The 15926-nt window shown below is 39.9% G+C and overlaps 2 protein-coding genes across 3 annotated transcripts in view; one reads left to right on the forward strand and one right to left on the reverse strand.

Annotated features, from left to right (window-relative positions):
- The window catches only part of LOC139180554 (uncharacterized), an 84571-nt gene extending 69617 nt beyond the window's left edge, over window positions 1-14954 (forward strand). The window contains exon 2 of the mRNA XM_070782402.1: window positions 1-14954. This exon is cut by the window's left edge and continues 66017 nt beyond it. The gene's annotated coding sequence lies outside the window, so the exon portion shown is untranslated.
- The window catches only part of KCNQ1 (potassium voltage-gated channel subfamily Q member 1), a 381156-nt gene that overhangs the window by 218312 nt on the left and 146918 nt on the right, over window positions 1-15926 (reverse strand). The gene's annotated exons all lie outside the window — the stretch shown is intronic.

Raw genomic sequence — 15926 nt, forward strand, 5'->3', positions numbered from 1 at the left:
ACATTTGCTCCTTGGAAGGAAAGCTATGACCAGCCTAGACAATGTATTAAAAAGCAGAGATAGCACTTTGCTGACAAAGGTCTATATAGTCAAAGCTATGGTTTTTCCAGTAGTCATATGGATATGAGAGCTGGACCATAAAGAAGGCTGAGTTCTGAAGAATTGATGCTTTCAAATTGTGGTGTTGGAGAAGCCTTGAGAGTCCCTTGGGTTGCAAGGAGGTCAAACCAGTCAGTCGTAAAGGAAATCAACCCTGAATATTCATTGGAAGGACTGATGCTGAAGCTGGAGCCCCAATACTTTGGCTGCCTGATGTGAAGAACTGATTCGCTGGAAAGACCCTGATTCTGGGGAAAATTGAGGGCAGGAGGAGAAGGGGATGACAGAGGATGAGATGGTTGGATGGCATCACTGACTCAACAGACATGAGTCTGAACAAACTCCAGGAGATAGTGAAGGACAAGGAAGCCTGGTGTGCTGGAGTTCATGGGGTCGCAAAGAGTTGAACATGACTTAGTGACTGAACAACAGCAGTCCTTAAGAATTTTTGGTGTCGGTGCCAATAAAGAGGAATAACTTGATTTGGAGCTCCATGGAAAAACCCTTGTCTTGGGCTCCAAAATCACTGTGGACAATGAATGCAGCCATGAAAATAAAAGACGCTTGCTCCTTGGAAGGAAAGCTATGTCCAACATAGACAACATATTTAAAAGCAGAAACATCATTTTGCTGACAAAGGTCCATATAGTCAAAGCTATGGTTTGCTTTGATTTTTCCTGTAGTCATGTATGGATGTGAGAGTTGGACCATAAAGAAGGCTGAGCACTGAAGAATTTATGCTTTCAAATTGTGGTGCTGGAGAAGACTCTTGAGAGTACCTTGGACAGCAAGGAGATCAAATCAGTCAATCCTAAAGGAAATCAACCTTGAGTATTCATTGGAAAGACAGATGCTGAGGCTCTAATCCTTTGGCCACATGATGCAAAGAGCTGACCCAATGGAAAAGACCCTGATGCTGGGAAGGACTGAGTGCAGGAAGGGAAGGGGGCAACAAAGGATGAGATGGTTGGATGGCATTGCTGACTCTCTGGACATGAGTTTGAGCAAGCTCCTAGAGATAGTGAAGGACAGGGAAGCCTGGCATGCTGCAGTTCACAACAACACTGTCAAACAATAGTGATCTCCATGGAAAATAATTGATGAAAGCCAACATCACAGCTACCAAAGCCTGCAGTATTGGTTGGGGCAAGCAATAGACCAGCAAAAATATTTTAATGAATCCCTGAGATCTGGAAGACTGTACATCCTCTCAAGAGAGATCAGAGAGAACCTTGCTGTCTATGTATCCTTGGCTGACTGTGAGACTCTGTGCAAGCAGAAAGTAAAACCCAGGAAGACTTTTGAACTACTTGAACTTGAGTGAATATCTCAACTCATACACAGATCACCTCAGCACATGGTGGAAGCCTCATTGCTTAAGACGGTTCAACAAAACGGACCAGTCAGCCTCACCACTAGGGTTTGCTGATATCGGGATGACACTGAAGAAGCCAGGCTGAAAAACTGAATAAGAATGAAACAACAACAAAATTGAGCAGAGAAATCAGTGCTCATATGCTGCATGACACACTGACTGCAGAATCAGTGCAGGCGAGGCACAAGCAAGTCAACAAACAAAAGCCCTAGCAACTGCAGTCTTCCCTTGTGGCTCAGCAGTCAAGAATTTGCCTGCAATGCAGGAGATGTGAGTTTGATCCCTGGGTTGAGAAGATTCCCTGGAGAAGGAAATGGCAACCCGGTCCAGTATTCATGCCTGGGAAATCCCATGGACAGAGGAACCTGGCAGGCTACAGCCCATGGGGTTGCAAAGAGTCGGACATGATTGAGTGACTAAGCACAGCACAGCAACTGTAATTACCTCTGGTCAGGGGGAAGAAGAGGAGCCCAGAATTCCTATATCATATAAAATGATCAGTTATTAACCAAAAATTTTGAGACATGCAAAGAAGCAAGGAGTGTAACCCTGAAACAGAAATAAAGAATAATAATAGAAATGATCCCTGAAAGGGTCTTTAGTAGGCCAAGACTTAAGGACAGCTTTTATAAATCTGTTCTAAGAACTGAAAAAACAAAAAAACACCTCCAGAAAAACAGTAAATGAATGAAGGGAAAATGTGATGATAATGACTCATCAATGGAGAATATCAATAAAGAGATATGAATTATAAAGTAAACCAAGTAGAAATTCTGGAGTTGAAAGCACAACTTAGATGAAAAACTGGGCAGGAGTGGGGGAGGCTAAACAGCAGATTTGAGTGGCAGAAGAAAGAAAGAATCAAGGACCTTGGAAATAGGTCCATAAAGATGATTCATTCTAAAGAACATAAAGGAATGAAGAAATCTGAACAATGCCTCTGAGGCTTACTGGATACCATTAAAAGTGACAACCTATGAATAATTAAAGTCCACAGGAGATAAGAGGAAAGAAAAAATATTTGAAGAGGGACTTTAACATTAACCTGAAGCACTTTGTTTTCAATTAAGATGCTTATTATAATCCCCAGTTATACTGCTAAGAAAGTAGCTTTTCAAATAGGAAAAAGAGACTAACAAAGAATGTCACACTAAAACATACCTATTAATAAACCAGAATGCAGTAAAGGAGAACAATACAATGAGAAGAGACATGAGACGGAAAATTTAACAGCAAACTGCAGGTTTAAAATCCTACTGTGTCAACAATTATGCTAACTGTAAGTGAATTAAACTCTCAATAAAGAAGCAAAGATTGCCAGACTCCTATTAATAAAATAGAAACCAAGTATATGTTGCCTACAATATATATGTTATATATTGAAAGACACAAATAGACTCAAAGGATGAAAAAGATGACATGTAAACATTAAACATAAGAAAGCTGGAGTGGCTAAATATCAGACAGAATAGACCTTAAACTATATTCCTGGAGACATTTAGGGACAAGGAATGATGCTAAAGCTGAAACTCCAGTACTTTGGCCACCTCATTTGAAGAGTTGACTCATTGGAAAAGACTCTGATGCTGGGAGGGATTGGGGGCAGGAGGAGAAGGGGACGACAGAGGATGCGATGGCTGGATGGCATCACCGACTTGATGGACGTGAGTTTGAGTGAATTTGGGAGTTGGTGATGGACAGGAGGTCTGGCGTGCTGCGATTCATGGGGTCGCAAAGAGTTGGACACGACTGAGTGACTGAACTGTACTGAACTGATTATGATAAAAGGGTCAACTCATCAAGAAGAAATAAAAAAAAAAAAAAGAAAAAACTAAAAACTATAAAGAAATAAAAATTATATGCAGCTAACAAGAGTCCCAAAAATATAAAACAAAAAATGACAGAAATGATGAGAGAAATAGGCAATTCAACAATAATAGACAATTCAGGGACTTCCCTGGTGATCCAGTGGCTAAGACTCGACACTCCCAATGCAAATCCAGGGTTTGATCCCTGGTTGGGGAACTAGATCCCACATGCCACTACTAAAAGTTCACAGCTACAACTAAAGAGGCCACATGCTACAACCAAGACCTGGCACAGCTGAATAAATAAAAATTAAAGATCAAAAAATGACACAGAATTCACCAGTAAAATAGTAGTATCGTTCAAATTGTTTGTATCAAGAGTTTTATATCTCTTGATTTTCTATCTTGTTTCATCAAAGTGGAGTGCTGAATTATCACACAACTACTATTATTGAGTGAGGTGGTAGAACACGGGCCATGTGGGACTTTGCTTAATGACCTCATCTGTTCTGGTATCAGGGACGCAATGGGAAGCTGGTACCCTAACCTGGCAACAGGGTCCACTGGGGAGGTGATCTTATACCCAACTCAGAGGCAACAAGACTGTGTGTGTTGGTTCCCCCACTAACACTGGGAGGATGTCAGTGGGACAAAACGGAAGCTAAACTTCCACTCACTTGTCTAAAATGAAGTCATGTAAGGCACTTCCCTACATCTTTGGAGTGGGATTGCTGGGGGGCACAGTAGGAAGCTGAATAGACAAGCTCATCCAGCCCTCATGCTGCACTTCAACAGGGGAGCTGTCTACTAAAACAAACAAGAAATAACAACAGCAAAAGGTCACCATCACCATGACAAAGAACCAGAGCCAAATAGTAAATTGGACCCAGAGTCTTGTAATCGCTCAAACTTCCAGGGTACAATAGAAAAATCACTTCTCATGACAAGAATCAGGATAGTCACAATATAAATGAAAAAAATCAAAAGAGATGCCAAAATCAAAATAAATAAAGACATTGGAATTATTTGATAAGGACTTTAAGAAATCCTAAAAATGCTTTTTAAAGCAATTAGAAATTTTCTTGACACAAGTGAAAAAAATAGAAAATCTCAGCAAAGAATCAGCAGTTTCCATTTAAAAAAATGGAAATTACAGAACTAAAAAATACAGTAACTGAAAATCGACTGACTTAATAGACTCAATTGTAGAGAATAGAATTAACGAACTTAGAGCTAGTCAACAGAATTGACTCAAGCTGAACAACAGAAAATAGACTTAAACCAAAAAGTGAACAGTCTCAGCGACCTATTTGACGACAGGAAAACAACTAACATTTGCAATACTGGAATTCCAAATGAGAGGAGTGAGTGAAATAAAAGTTGTATTCAAAGAAATAATGGCCAAAGACTCCCAAATTTAGTGAAAGGTAAAGAAGAGAAGTGAAAAGCAAAGGAGAAAAGGAAAGATATAAGCATCTGAATGCAGAGTTACAAAGAATAGCAAGAAGAGATAAGAAAGGCTTCCTCAGTGATCAATGCAAAGAAATAGAGGAAAACAACAGAATGGGAAAGACTAGGGATCTCTTCAAGAAAATTAGAGATACCGAGGGGACATTTCATGCAAAGATGGGCTTGATAAAGGACAGAAATGGTATGGACCTAACAGAAGCAGAAGATATTAAGAAGAGGTGGCAAGAATACACAGAAGAACTGTACAAAAAAGACCTTCACAACCCAGATAATCACGACGGTGTGATCACTCATCTAGAGCCAGACATCCTGGAATGTGAAGTCAAGTAGGCCTTAGAAAGCATCACTACAAACAAAGCTAGTGGAGGTGATGGAATTCCAGTTGAGCTATTTCAAATCCTGAAAAATGATGCTGTGAAAGTGCTACACTCAATATGCCAGCAAATTTGGAAAACTCAGCAGTGGCCACAGGACTGGAAAAGGTCAGTTTTCATTCCAATCCCAAAGAAAGGCAATGCCAAAGAATGCTCAAACTACCACACAATTGCACTCATCTCACACGCTAGTAAAGTAATGCTCAAAATTCTCCAAGCCAGGCTTCAGCAATACGTCAACCATGAACTTCCAGATGTTCAAGCTGGTTTTAGAATAGGCAGAGGAACCAGAGATCAAATAGCCAACATCCACTCGATCATAGAAAAAGCAAGAGATTTCCAGAAAAACATTGATTTCTGCTTTATTTACTATCCCAAAGCCCTTGACTGTGTGGATCACAATAAACTGTGGAAAATTCTGAAAGAGATGGGAATACCAGACCACCTGACCTGCCTCTTGAGAAACCTGTATGCAGGTCAGGAAGCAACAGCTAGAACTGGACATGGAACAACAAATTGGTTCCAAATTGGGGAAGGACTACGTCAAGGCTGTATATTGTCACCCTGCTTATTTAACTTACATGCAGAATACATCATGAGAAATGCTGGGCTGGAAGAAGCACAAGCTGGAATCAAGATTGCCGGGAGAAATATCAATAACCTCAGATATGCAGATGACACCACCCTTATGGCAGAAAGTGAAGAGGAACTAAAGAGCCTCTTGATGAAAGTGAAAGAGGAGAGTGAAAAAGTTGGCTTAAAGCTCAACATTCAGAAAACGAAAACCATGGCATCTGGTCCCATCATTTTATGGGCAATAGATGGGGAAACAGTGGAAACAGTGTCAGACTTTATTTTTTGGGGCTCCAAAATCACTGCAGATGGCGACTGCAGCCATGAAATTAAAAGATGCTTACTCTTTGGAAGGAAAGTTATGACCAACCTAGATAGCATATTCAAAAATAGAGACGTTACTTTGCCAACAAGGGTCTGTCTAGTCAAGGCTATGGTTTTTCCAGTGGTCATGTATGGATGTGAGAGTTGGACTGTGAAGAAGGCTGAGTGCCAAAGAATTGATGCTTTTGAACTGTGGTGTTGGAGAAGACTCTTGAGAGTCCCCTGGACTGCAAGGAGATCCAACCAGTCCATTCTGAAGGAGATCAGCCCTGGGATTTCTTTGGAGGGAATGATGCTGAAGCTGAAACTCCAGTACTTTGGCCACTTCATGCAAAGAGCTGACTCACTGGAAAAGACTCTGATGCTGGGAGGGATTGGGGGCAGGAGGAAAAGGGGACGACAGAGGATGAGATGGCTGGATGGCATCACCGACTGGATGGATGTGAATGTGAGTGAACCCCGGAGTTGGTGATGGACAGGGAGGCCTGGCGTGCTGCGATTCATGGGGTTGCAAAGAGTCAGACACGATTGAGCGTCTGAACTGAACTGAACTGAATCTTCTGGATTCAAGAAACAAAATGAATACAAAGTATAAACCCAAACATACCCCCCCAAATCTGTATCAAGACATATTATAAATATCTGAAAACTAAATACTAAAACTAAAAACCAAAATTTTTTTGAAAGAAAAGTATTTTCAGAGGGTACACTAATTTGAACAGCAGTGGATTTCTCATCAGAAAACATGAAGACCAGGAAGAAGTAGCGTAATATTTTTCAAAAAATAAAGATTTGTCAACTGTGAATTCTATAACCAGCAAAATAAACTTTAGGAATGAAGGGGAAATAGTCATTGTGAGAAGAAGGGAAACAGAATTTGTCACTAGCAAGCCTACCCTTAAAGAACAGCAAAGGAAAGTACCATCTAATGTGCTCAGTGGATGAGAAGGCAAAACTTAAAGACAATTGTATTTTTGAAATAGTGAGGATAAAAGAAACTAGATGGAAGTAAGGTTTCAATATTTTACTCAAAGAAGTAAAGCACTGATATCAGTAAATTATGATAAATCACATATTTATACTCAATACCTATGGCAATTACTAAGAAAACCATGTAACACTTTTTACTCTAAGACACTACAGACTTCAAAAGGATAAGAAGGGACTCTGTCAAACATTCTACACAGATAAGTTTGGCAACTTAGATGAAATGGGCCAATTCCTCAAAAAACATGAACTACAACTCACCCAATATGAAATAGTTAATTTTTATAGCTCTGTGACTATTAAGAGATTAAATTTGTAATTCAAAAATTCCCAAGGAGTCTCCAGACCAAATGGCTTTACTGGAGATTTCTGCCAAACTTTTAGAGGAGATGGAATGTTAGGTCCATGAATCAAGGTAAATTGGACATGGTCAAACAGGGATGGCAAGAGTGAATACTGATATTTCAGTAATCAGTGAACTAAAGTGGACAGAAATGGGTGAACGTAATTCAAAATTCAAATGACCATTATATCTACTAATGTGGGCAAGAATCCCTTAGAAGAAATGGAGTAGCCCTCATAGTAAAAAAAAAAAAAAAGTCTAAAATGCAGAGTGGTGCTGTGCTTAGTCGCTCAGTCATGTCCAACTCTTTGCAGCCCCATGGACTATAGCCAGCCAGGTTCTTCTGTCAATGAGGATTCTCCAGGCAAGAATACTGGAGTGGGTAGCCCATCCGTTCTCCAGGGGATCTTCCCGACCCAGGAATCGAACCAGGGTCTCCTGCATTGCAGGCAGATTCTTTACCAGCTGAATTACCAGGGAAGCTCTCCAAATGCAGTACTTTGGTACAATCTTAAAGATGACAGAATGAGCTCGGTTCATTTTCAGACAGACCATTCAATATCACAGTAATTCAAGTCTGTGCCCCACCACTAGTGCTGAAGAAGCTGAAATCGAACTGTTCTATGAACATCTACAATACCTTCTAGAACCAACACCAAAAAACAAACACTGGAAAACGTCCTTTTCCTCACAGGGGTTTGGAATGCAAAAGTAGGAAGTCAAGATACCTAGAGTTAACAGGCAAGTTTGACCTTGAAGTATGAAATGAAGCAGGGCAAAGGCTAACAGAGCTCTGCAAAGAGAACACACTGGTCATAGCAAACACCCTCCTCCAACAGCAAAAGAGACGACTCTACACAGGGACATCACCAGATGGTCAATGCTGAAATCAGACTGATTATATTCTTTGTAGCCGAAGATGGAGCTCTATATGGTCAGCAAAAACAAGACATAGAGATGACTGTGGCTCAGATCATGAACTCCTCATTGCAAAATTCAAACTTAAATTGAAGAAGTTAGGGAATATCACTATACCATTCAGGTATGACCTAAATCAAATCCCTTATAATTATAAAGTGGAAATAGATTCAAGAGATCAGATCTGATAGAGTGCCTGAAGAACTCCAGACAGAGGTTCTTAACATTGTGCAGGAGGTGGTGACCAAAACCATCCCAAAGAAAAAGAAATCCAAGAAGGCAAAATGGTTGTCTGAGCAGGCCTTACAAATACCTGAGAAAGGAAGAGAAGAGAAAGGCAAAGGAGAAAGGGAAAGATATACCCAACTAAATGCAGAGTTCTGAGAATAGCAAGGAGAGATAAGAAACCTTCTTAAGTGAACAATGCAAAGCAGTAAAGGGAAACAATAGGATGGGAAAGACTAGAGATCTTTTCAAGAAAATTGGAGATACCAAGGGAACATTTCATGAGAAAACAGGCACAGTAAAGGACAGAAATGGCAAGGACCTAACAGAAGAAGAGATTAAGAAAAGGTAAAAGAATACACAGAAGAACTGTGCAAAAAAAGGTATTAATGACCCCAATAACCACAATGATGTGGTTACTCACCTAGAGCCAGACATCCTGGATTATGAAGGCAAGTGGCCTTAGGAAGCATCACTGTGAACAAAGCTAGTGGAGGTGGTAGAATTCCAGTTGAGCTAGTTCAAATCCTAAAAGATGATGCTGTGAAAGTGCTGCCCTCAGTATGCAGGCAAATTTGGAAAACTTAGCAATGGCCATAGGACTGGAAAAGGTTAGTTTTCATTCTAATCCCAAAGAAAGGCAATGCCAAAGAATTTTCAAATTATTTTACAGTTGCATTCATTTCACGTGCTAGCAAGGTAACACTCAAAATCATTTAAGCTGGGCTTCAACAGGTCATGAACCAAGAACTTCCTGATGTACAAGCTAGATTTGGAAAAGGCAGAAGAACCAGGATCAAATTGCCAACATCCACTGGATCATAGAAAACAGCAAGAGAATTCCAGAATAACATTTACTTGTGCTTCACTGAGTATGCTGAAGCCTTTGAATGTGTGGATCACAATGAACTGTGGAAAATTCCTAAAAAGAAGGGAATACCAGACCACCTTACTTGCCTCCTGAGAAACCAGTATGTGGGTCAAGAAGCTGCAGTTAAAACCAGATTTGGAACAACAGACTGGTTCAAAATTGTGAAAAGAGTATGTCAAGTCTGTTTATTGTCACTGTGCTTGTACATCATGTGAAATGCTGGGATGGAAGAATCATAAGCTGGAATCAAGATTGCCAGGAGAAATAGCAACAGCCCATATGCAGATGATACCACCCTAATGGCAGAAAGCAAAGAGAAACTAAAGAGCTTCTTGATGAAGGTGAAAGAGGAGAGTGAAAAACCTCGCTTAAAACCTAACAGTCAAAAAACTAAAGATCGTGGCATCCAGTCCCATCACTTCATGGCAAATAGATGGAAACAGTGAGAGAATTTATTTTCTTGGGCTCCAAAATCACTGTGGATGGTGATGGCAGCCATGAAATTAAAAGACGTTTGCTCCTTGGAAGAAAAGCTTTGACAAACCTAGACAGCATGTTAAAAGTCAGATACATCACTTTGCTGACAAACATTCATATAATCAAAGCTATGGTTTTTCCAGCAGATAAGTATGGATGTGAGAGCTGGACCAAAAAGAAGGCTGAGCACTGAAGAATTGATGTTCTCGAACTGTGGTGTTGGAGAAGACTCTTGGGAGTCTCTTGGACAGCAAGGAGATCAAACCAGTCAGTCATAAAGGAAATGAACCCTGAATATTCATTGGAAGGACTGATGCTAAAGCTTCAATAATTTGTCCACCTGATGCAAACAGCAGACTCATTGGAAAAGACCCTGATGCTGGGAAAGATTTAGGGCAGGAAAAGAGGGGGGCCACAGAGGATGAAAGTTGGATAGTATCACGGATTCAATGCTGTTTGACATGAATTTGAACAAACTCCAGGAGATCATGAAGGACAGGGAAGCCTGGCATGCTGCAGTCCAAGGGGTTGCAAAGAGTCAGACAGGGTTTGTGTCTGAACAATGAACAATAAAGATGACACAATCTCTTCCAAAAAAAAAAAAAAAAACCCAGAAGAGGAAGGACTTACTTGCTAATCCATTTAAGGAAGGTAAAATTCCCCCAATAACAAAGAGTGAAAAAAGAGAAAGCTACACACCAATATCCCTCATTAATCCATATGCAGACTCTTAATAGTCTATCATGCTTCTTGATTTAAAAGTATACTACAAAGCCAAAGTAATTAAAACAGTTTGGCACGGGAATAAAAACAGACATATAGATCTACGGGCAGAATAGAGAGCCCAGAAATAAAGCCACATTTATATAGTCAATTCATTTATGACAGAGGGGCCAAGAATATACAGTATGGAAACGACAGTCTCTTCATTAAATGGTACTGGAAACACCAGACAACCGCATGCAAAAGAATAAAACTTGACCACCATCTAACACCATACACAGAAATCAACTCTAAATGCATTAAAGACCTGAATGAAAACCTGAAATCATGAAATTGCTAGAAGAAAACATGTAAAAAGCTTCTGCATACTGGTTGAGGAACTAAGATCCCTGAAGCCAGGCATTGCAGCCAAAAATAAACAAAAAAATGGGTAGACATTTTCCCAGAGAAGACTAACAGATGGCCATAAGTACATGTAAAGATGCTCCATATCATTGATCATGAGGGACAGGCAAGTCAAAACCACAGTAAGACATCACCTCATACCTGTCACAATGGCTGTTATCAAAAAGAGAAACAATAGCAAGTGTTGTGAAGATGTGGACACGAGGCAACTTCTGTGCATTGTTGCTGGGGTTATAAATTGGTGCAACAACTATGCCAAACAGAATGGAGTTTCCTCGAAAAAAATTAAAGGCAGAACTATCATATGACCTAGAAATTCCACTTCTGAGTATTTATCCAAAGAAAATGAAAACACTAACTCAAAAAGATTTGTGCACCCCCCAGGTTCACTGCAGCTTTATTTACAAGAGCCAAGAAAATAACTTATATCCACCAATGAATCAATGGATAAAGAAGTTGTATTATATATGTACAATGAATTATTCATCATAAGAAGCAGTGAAATCTTGTCATTTGCAACAGCATGGATGAAGGGCATTATACTAAGTGAAGTAAGTCAGAGAAAGACAAATACGTTTTGTACGATCTTTCTTACATGTGAAATCAAGCACAAAATGAAACGACAAAGATGAAGCTCACAGATACAGATTGGTGGTTTTGAGAGAAGGGGTGGGGAAGTGTGAGAAATGAATGAAGGGGAGGTCAAAAAGTTAAAAACATAACAAATTTAAATTTTAAAATAATATATAAAAGCAAAGACAATCATCCAGGAGACACATCAAACTAATAGGAATTCTAGAAAGAGAGGGTGGAGAAGATAAAAAGGAGGAAATTAATACATAAAATGCTGACATCTCAGAGTAGAGGTATGTGAGTCTTCAGATTAAAAGGACTCACTCACCAAGTGTCTAGCAAAACAGATGAGGGATAAAATACCCCGTTTCTCAGCTTATTGTGACATTGCAAAATGCTAAGTATATATTAAAAAAAAAAAAAAAAAAGCTTCCAGAGGTGAGGAAGCAAGTCACCAACAGAGGAATGAGAACAGCATTATCAACTGCCCAAGTAATATAAGAATAAATGAAATATTAGAAAATACAATTCAGCAATGTATGAAAAGAATTATACACCATGACCAGTGGGATTTATTCTAGGAATGCAAAAGGTGGTTCAGTATTCAAAATCATTCCATTTAATGCACCATACTAATAAATAATAATTACATGATAACACCAACTGATGCACACAATTCATCTGACAAAATGCAATGTATTTTCATGATAAAAAGTCAGAAACAATTAAAATGAAAGGGCACCTTCTTGTTTTGGTAAATACGATATACTAAAAGAAATTACATCTAACATTATACTGAATGGTGAAAGACTCAATGATTTCCCCTTAAGATTATGAAGAAGGCAATGATCACTCATTATTCTTATTCATACTACTGGAAGTAATAGCCACTTCAATAGCACAGGAACAGTCCATAAAAAGCATACATATAGGAAAAGAAAGGATAAAACTGTCACTACTTGATGATGATATCATAGGAAAAATGCCAACAGCCAAAGACAAGGAGAAAATCTTGAAGATGTAGGAGAAAGAAGGGAAACCCAAGAAAACTAACAGGTGATTTTTCATCAGAAATACTAGAACCCAAAAGCAGTGGGCTAATATACAGTGTTTAAAGACAAACAAAAATGAACAATCTTATACCCAGAAAGACTTTCTTTCGAAAAGAAGGCAAAATAAAGACATTCCCAGATAGAGAAAAATGGATAACTCCTTGTTAGCATATCTACTTTATAAGAACTACTGAGAAATGTTCTCAGTGACCATGGATGGTTGAATTCACGCATACAAGGAAACAAAAAGCGTCCCTAAATGGCATCACAACTGCCACAAAAACTACTCAATGGACACGAGTCTGAGCAAGCCCTGGGAGTTGGTGATGGACAGGGAAGCCTGGCATGATGCAGTCCATGGGGTCTGCATGGACTCCACGACTGAGTGACTGAACTGAACTGAACTGAAAGGCAGTTATGTAATTGGGCTTCCTGGTGGCTCAGATGGTAAAAGAATCTGCCTGCAATACAGGGGCCCCAAGCATGATCCCTGAGTTGGGAAGATCCCCTAGAGAAGGGAATGACTGTCCTCTGTGGAAGCAATGATAGATTTTATTTCCTTGGGCTCCAAAATCACTGCAGATGGTGACTGCAGCCACAAAATTAAAAGACACTTGCTCCTTGGAAGAAAAGCTATGACAAACCTAGTTTGCATATTAAAAAGTAGAGATACCATCTTGCCGACAAAGGTCCACATAGTCAAAGCTATGGTATTGCCAGTAGCCATGTATGGATATGAGAGTTGGACCATGAAACCATACTCATAGAAAACTAGTCAATCTAATCACACTAGGACCACAGCCTTGTCTAACTCAATGAAACTAACCCATGCCCGTGGGGCAACCTAAGACAGGCGAGTCATGGTGGAGAGATCTGACAGAATGTGGGCCACTGGAGAAGGGAATGGCAAACCACTTCAGTACTCTTGCCTTGAGAACCCCATGAACAGTATGAAAAGGCAATAGGATACTGAAAGAGGAACTCCCCAGGTCAGTAGGGGCCCAATATGCTACTGGAGATCAGTGGAGAAATAACTCCAGAAAGAATGAAGGGATGGAACCAAAGCAAAAACAATACCCAGCTGTGGATGTGACTGGTGATAGAAGCAAGGTCCAATGCTGTAAAGAGCAATGTTTCATAGAAACCTGGAATGGCAGACCCATGAATCAAGGCAAATTGGAAGTGGTCAAACAAGAGATGGCAAGAGTGAATGTCGACATTCTAGGGATCAGCGAACTGAAATGGACTGGAATGGGTGAATTTAACTCAGATGACCATTATATCTACTACTGCGGGCAGGAATCCCTCAGAAGAAATGGAATAGCCATCATGGTCAACAAAAGAGTCCGAAATGCAGTACTTGGATGCAATCTCAAAAACAACAGAACGATCTCTGTTCATTTCCAAGGCAAACCATGCAATATCACAGTAATCCAAGTCTATGCCCCAACCAGTAACACTGAAGAAGCTGAAGTTGAATGGTTCTATGAAGACCTACAAGACCTTTTAGAACTAACACCCAAAAAAGATGTCCTTTTCATTATAGGGGACTGGAATGCAAAAGTAGGAAGTCAAGAAACACCTGGAGTAACAGGCAAATTTGGCCTTGGAATACAAAATGAAGCAGGGCAAAGACTAATAGAGTTTTGCCAAAAATGCACTGGTCATAGCCAACACCCTCTTCCAACAACACAAGAGAAGACTCTACACGTGGACATCACCAGATGGTCAACACCGAAATCAGATTGATTATATTCTTTGCAGCCAAAGATGGAGAAGCTCTATACAGTCAACAAAAACAAGACCAGGAGCTGACTGTGGCTCAGATCATGAACTCCTTATTACCAAATTCAGACCTAAATTGAAGAAAGTAGGGAAAACCACTAGACCATTCAGGTATGACCTAAATCAAATGCCTTATGATTACACAGTGGAAGTGAGAATTAGATTTAAGGGCCTAGATCTGATAGATAAGAGTGCCTGATGAACTATGGAATGAGGTTCGTGACATTGTACAGGAGACAGGGATCAAGACCATCCCCATGGAAAAGAAATGCAAAAAAGCAAAATGGCTGTCTGGGGAGGCCTTACAAATAGCTGTGAAAAGAAGAGAAGTGAAAAGCAAAGGGGCAAAGGAAAGATGTAAGCATCTGAATGCAGAGTTCCAAAGAATAGCAAGAAGAGATAAGAAAGCCTTTCTCATCGATCAGTGCAAAGAAATAGAGGTAAACAACTGAATGGGAAAGACTAGAGATCTCTTCAAGAAAATCAGAGATACCAAGGGGACATTTCATGCAAAGATGGGCTCGATAAAGGACAGAAATGGTATGGATCTAACAGAAGCAGAAGATATTAAGGAGGTGGCAAGAATACACAGAAGAACTGTACAAAAAATATCTTCACGATCCAGATAATCACGACGGTGTGATCACTGACCTAGAGCCAGACATCCTGGAATGTGAAGTCAAGTGGGCCTTAGAAAGCATCACTACGAACAAAGCTAGTGGAGGTGATGGAATTCCAGTCGAGCTACTTCAAATCCTGAAAGATGATGCTGTAAAAGTGCTGCACTCAATATGCCAGCAAATTTGGAAAACTCAGCAGTGGCCACAGGATTGGAAAAGGTCAGTTTTCATTCCAATCCCAAAGAAAGGCAATGTCAAAGAATCCTCAAACTACCGCACAATTGCACTCATCTCACATGCTAGTAAAGTAATGCTCAAAATTCTCCAAGCCAGGCTTCAGCAATACGTGAACCGTGAACTTCCAGATGTTAAAGCTGGTTTTAGAAAAGGCAGAGGAACCAGATATCAAATTGCCAACATCCGCTGGATCATGGAAAAAGCAAGGGAGTTCCAGAAAAACATCTATTTTTGCTTTATTGACTATACCAAAGCCTTTGACTGTGTGGATCACAATAAACTGGACAATTCTGAAAAAGATGGGAATACCAGACCACCTGATCTTCCTCTTGAGAAATCTGTATGCAGGTCAGGAAGCAACAGTTAGAACTGGACATGGAACAACAGAGTGGTTCCAAATAGGAAAAGGAGTATGTCAAGGCTATATATTATCACCCTGTTTATTTAACTTATATGCAGAGTACATCATGAGAAATGCTGGACTGGAAGAAACACAAACTGGAATCAAGATTGCCAGTAGAAATATCAATAACCTCAGATATGCAGATGACACCATCCTTATGGCAGAAAGTGAAGAGGAATAAAAAGCCTCTTGATGAAAGTGAAAGTGGAGAGTGAAAAAGTTGGCTTAAAGCTCAACATTCAGAAAACGAAGATCATGGCATCCGGTTCCATCACTTCATGGGA

Source organism: Bos indicus, chromosome 29 (assembly GCF_029378745.1).
Source record: "Bos indicus isolate NIAB-ARS_2022 breed Sahiwal x Tharparkar chromosome 29, NIAB-ARS_B.indTharparkar_mat_pri_1.0, whole genome shotgun sequence".
Lineage (NCBI taxonomy): Eukaryota > Metazoa > Chordata > Mammalia > Artiodactyla > Bovidae > Bos > Bos indicus.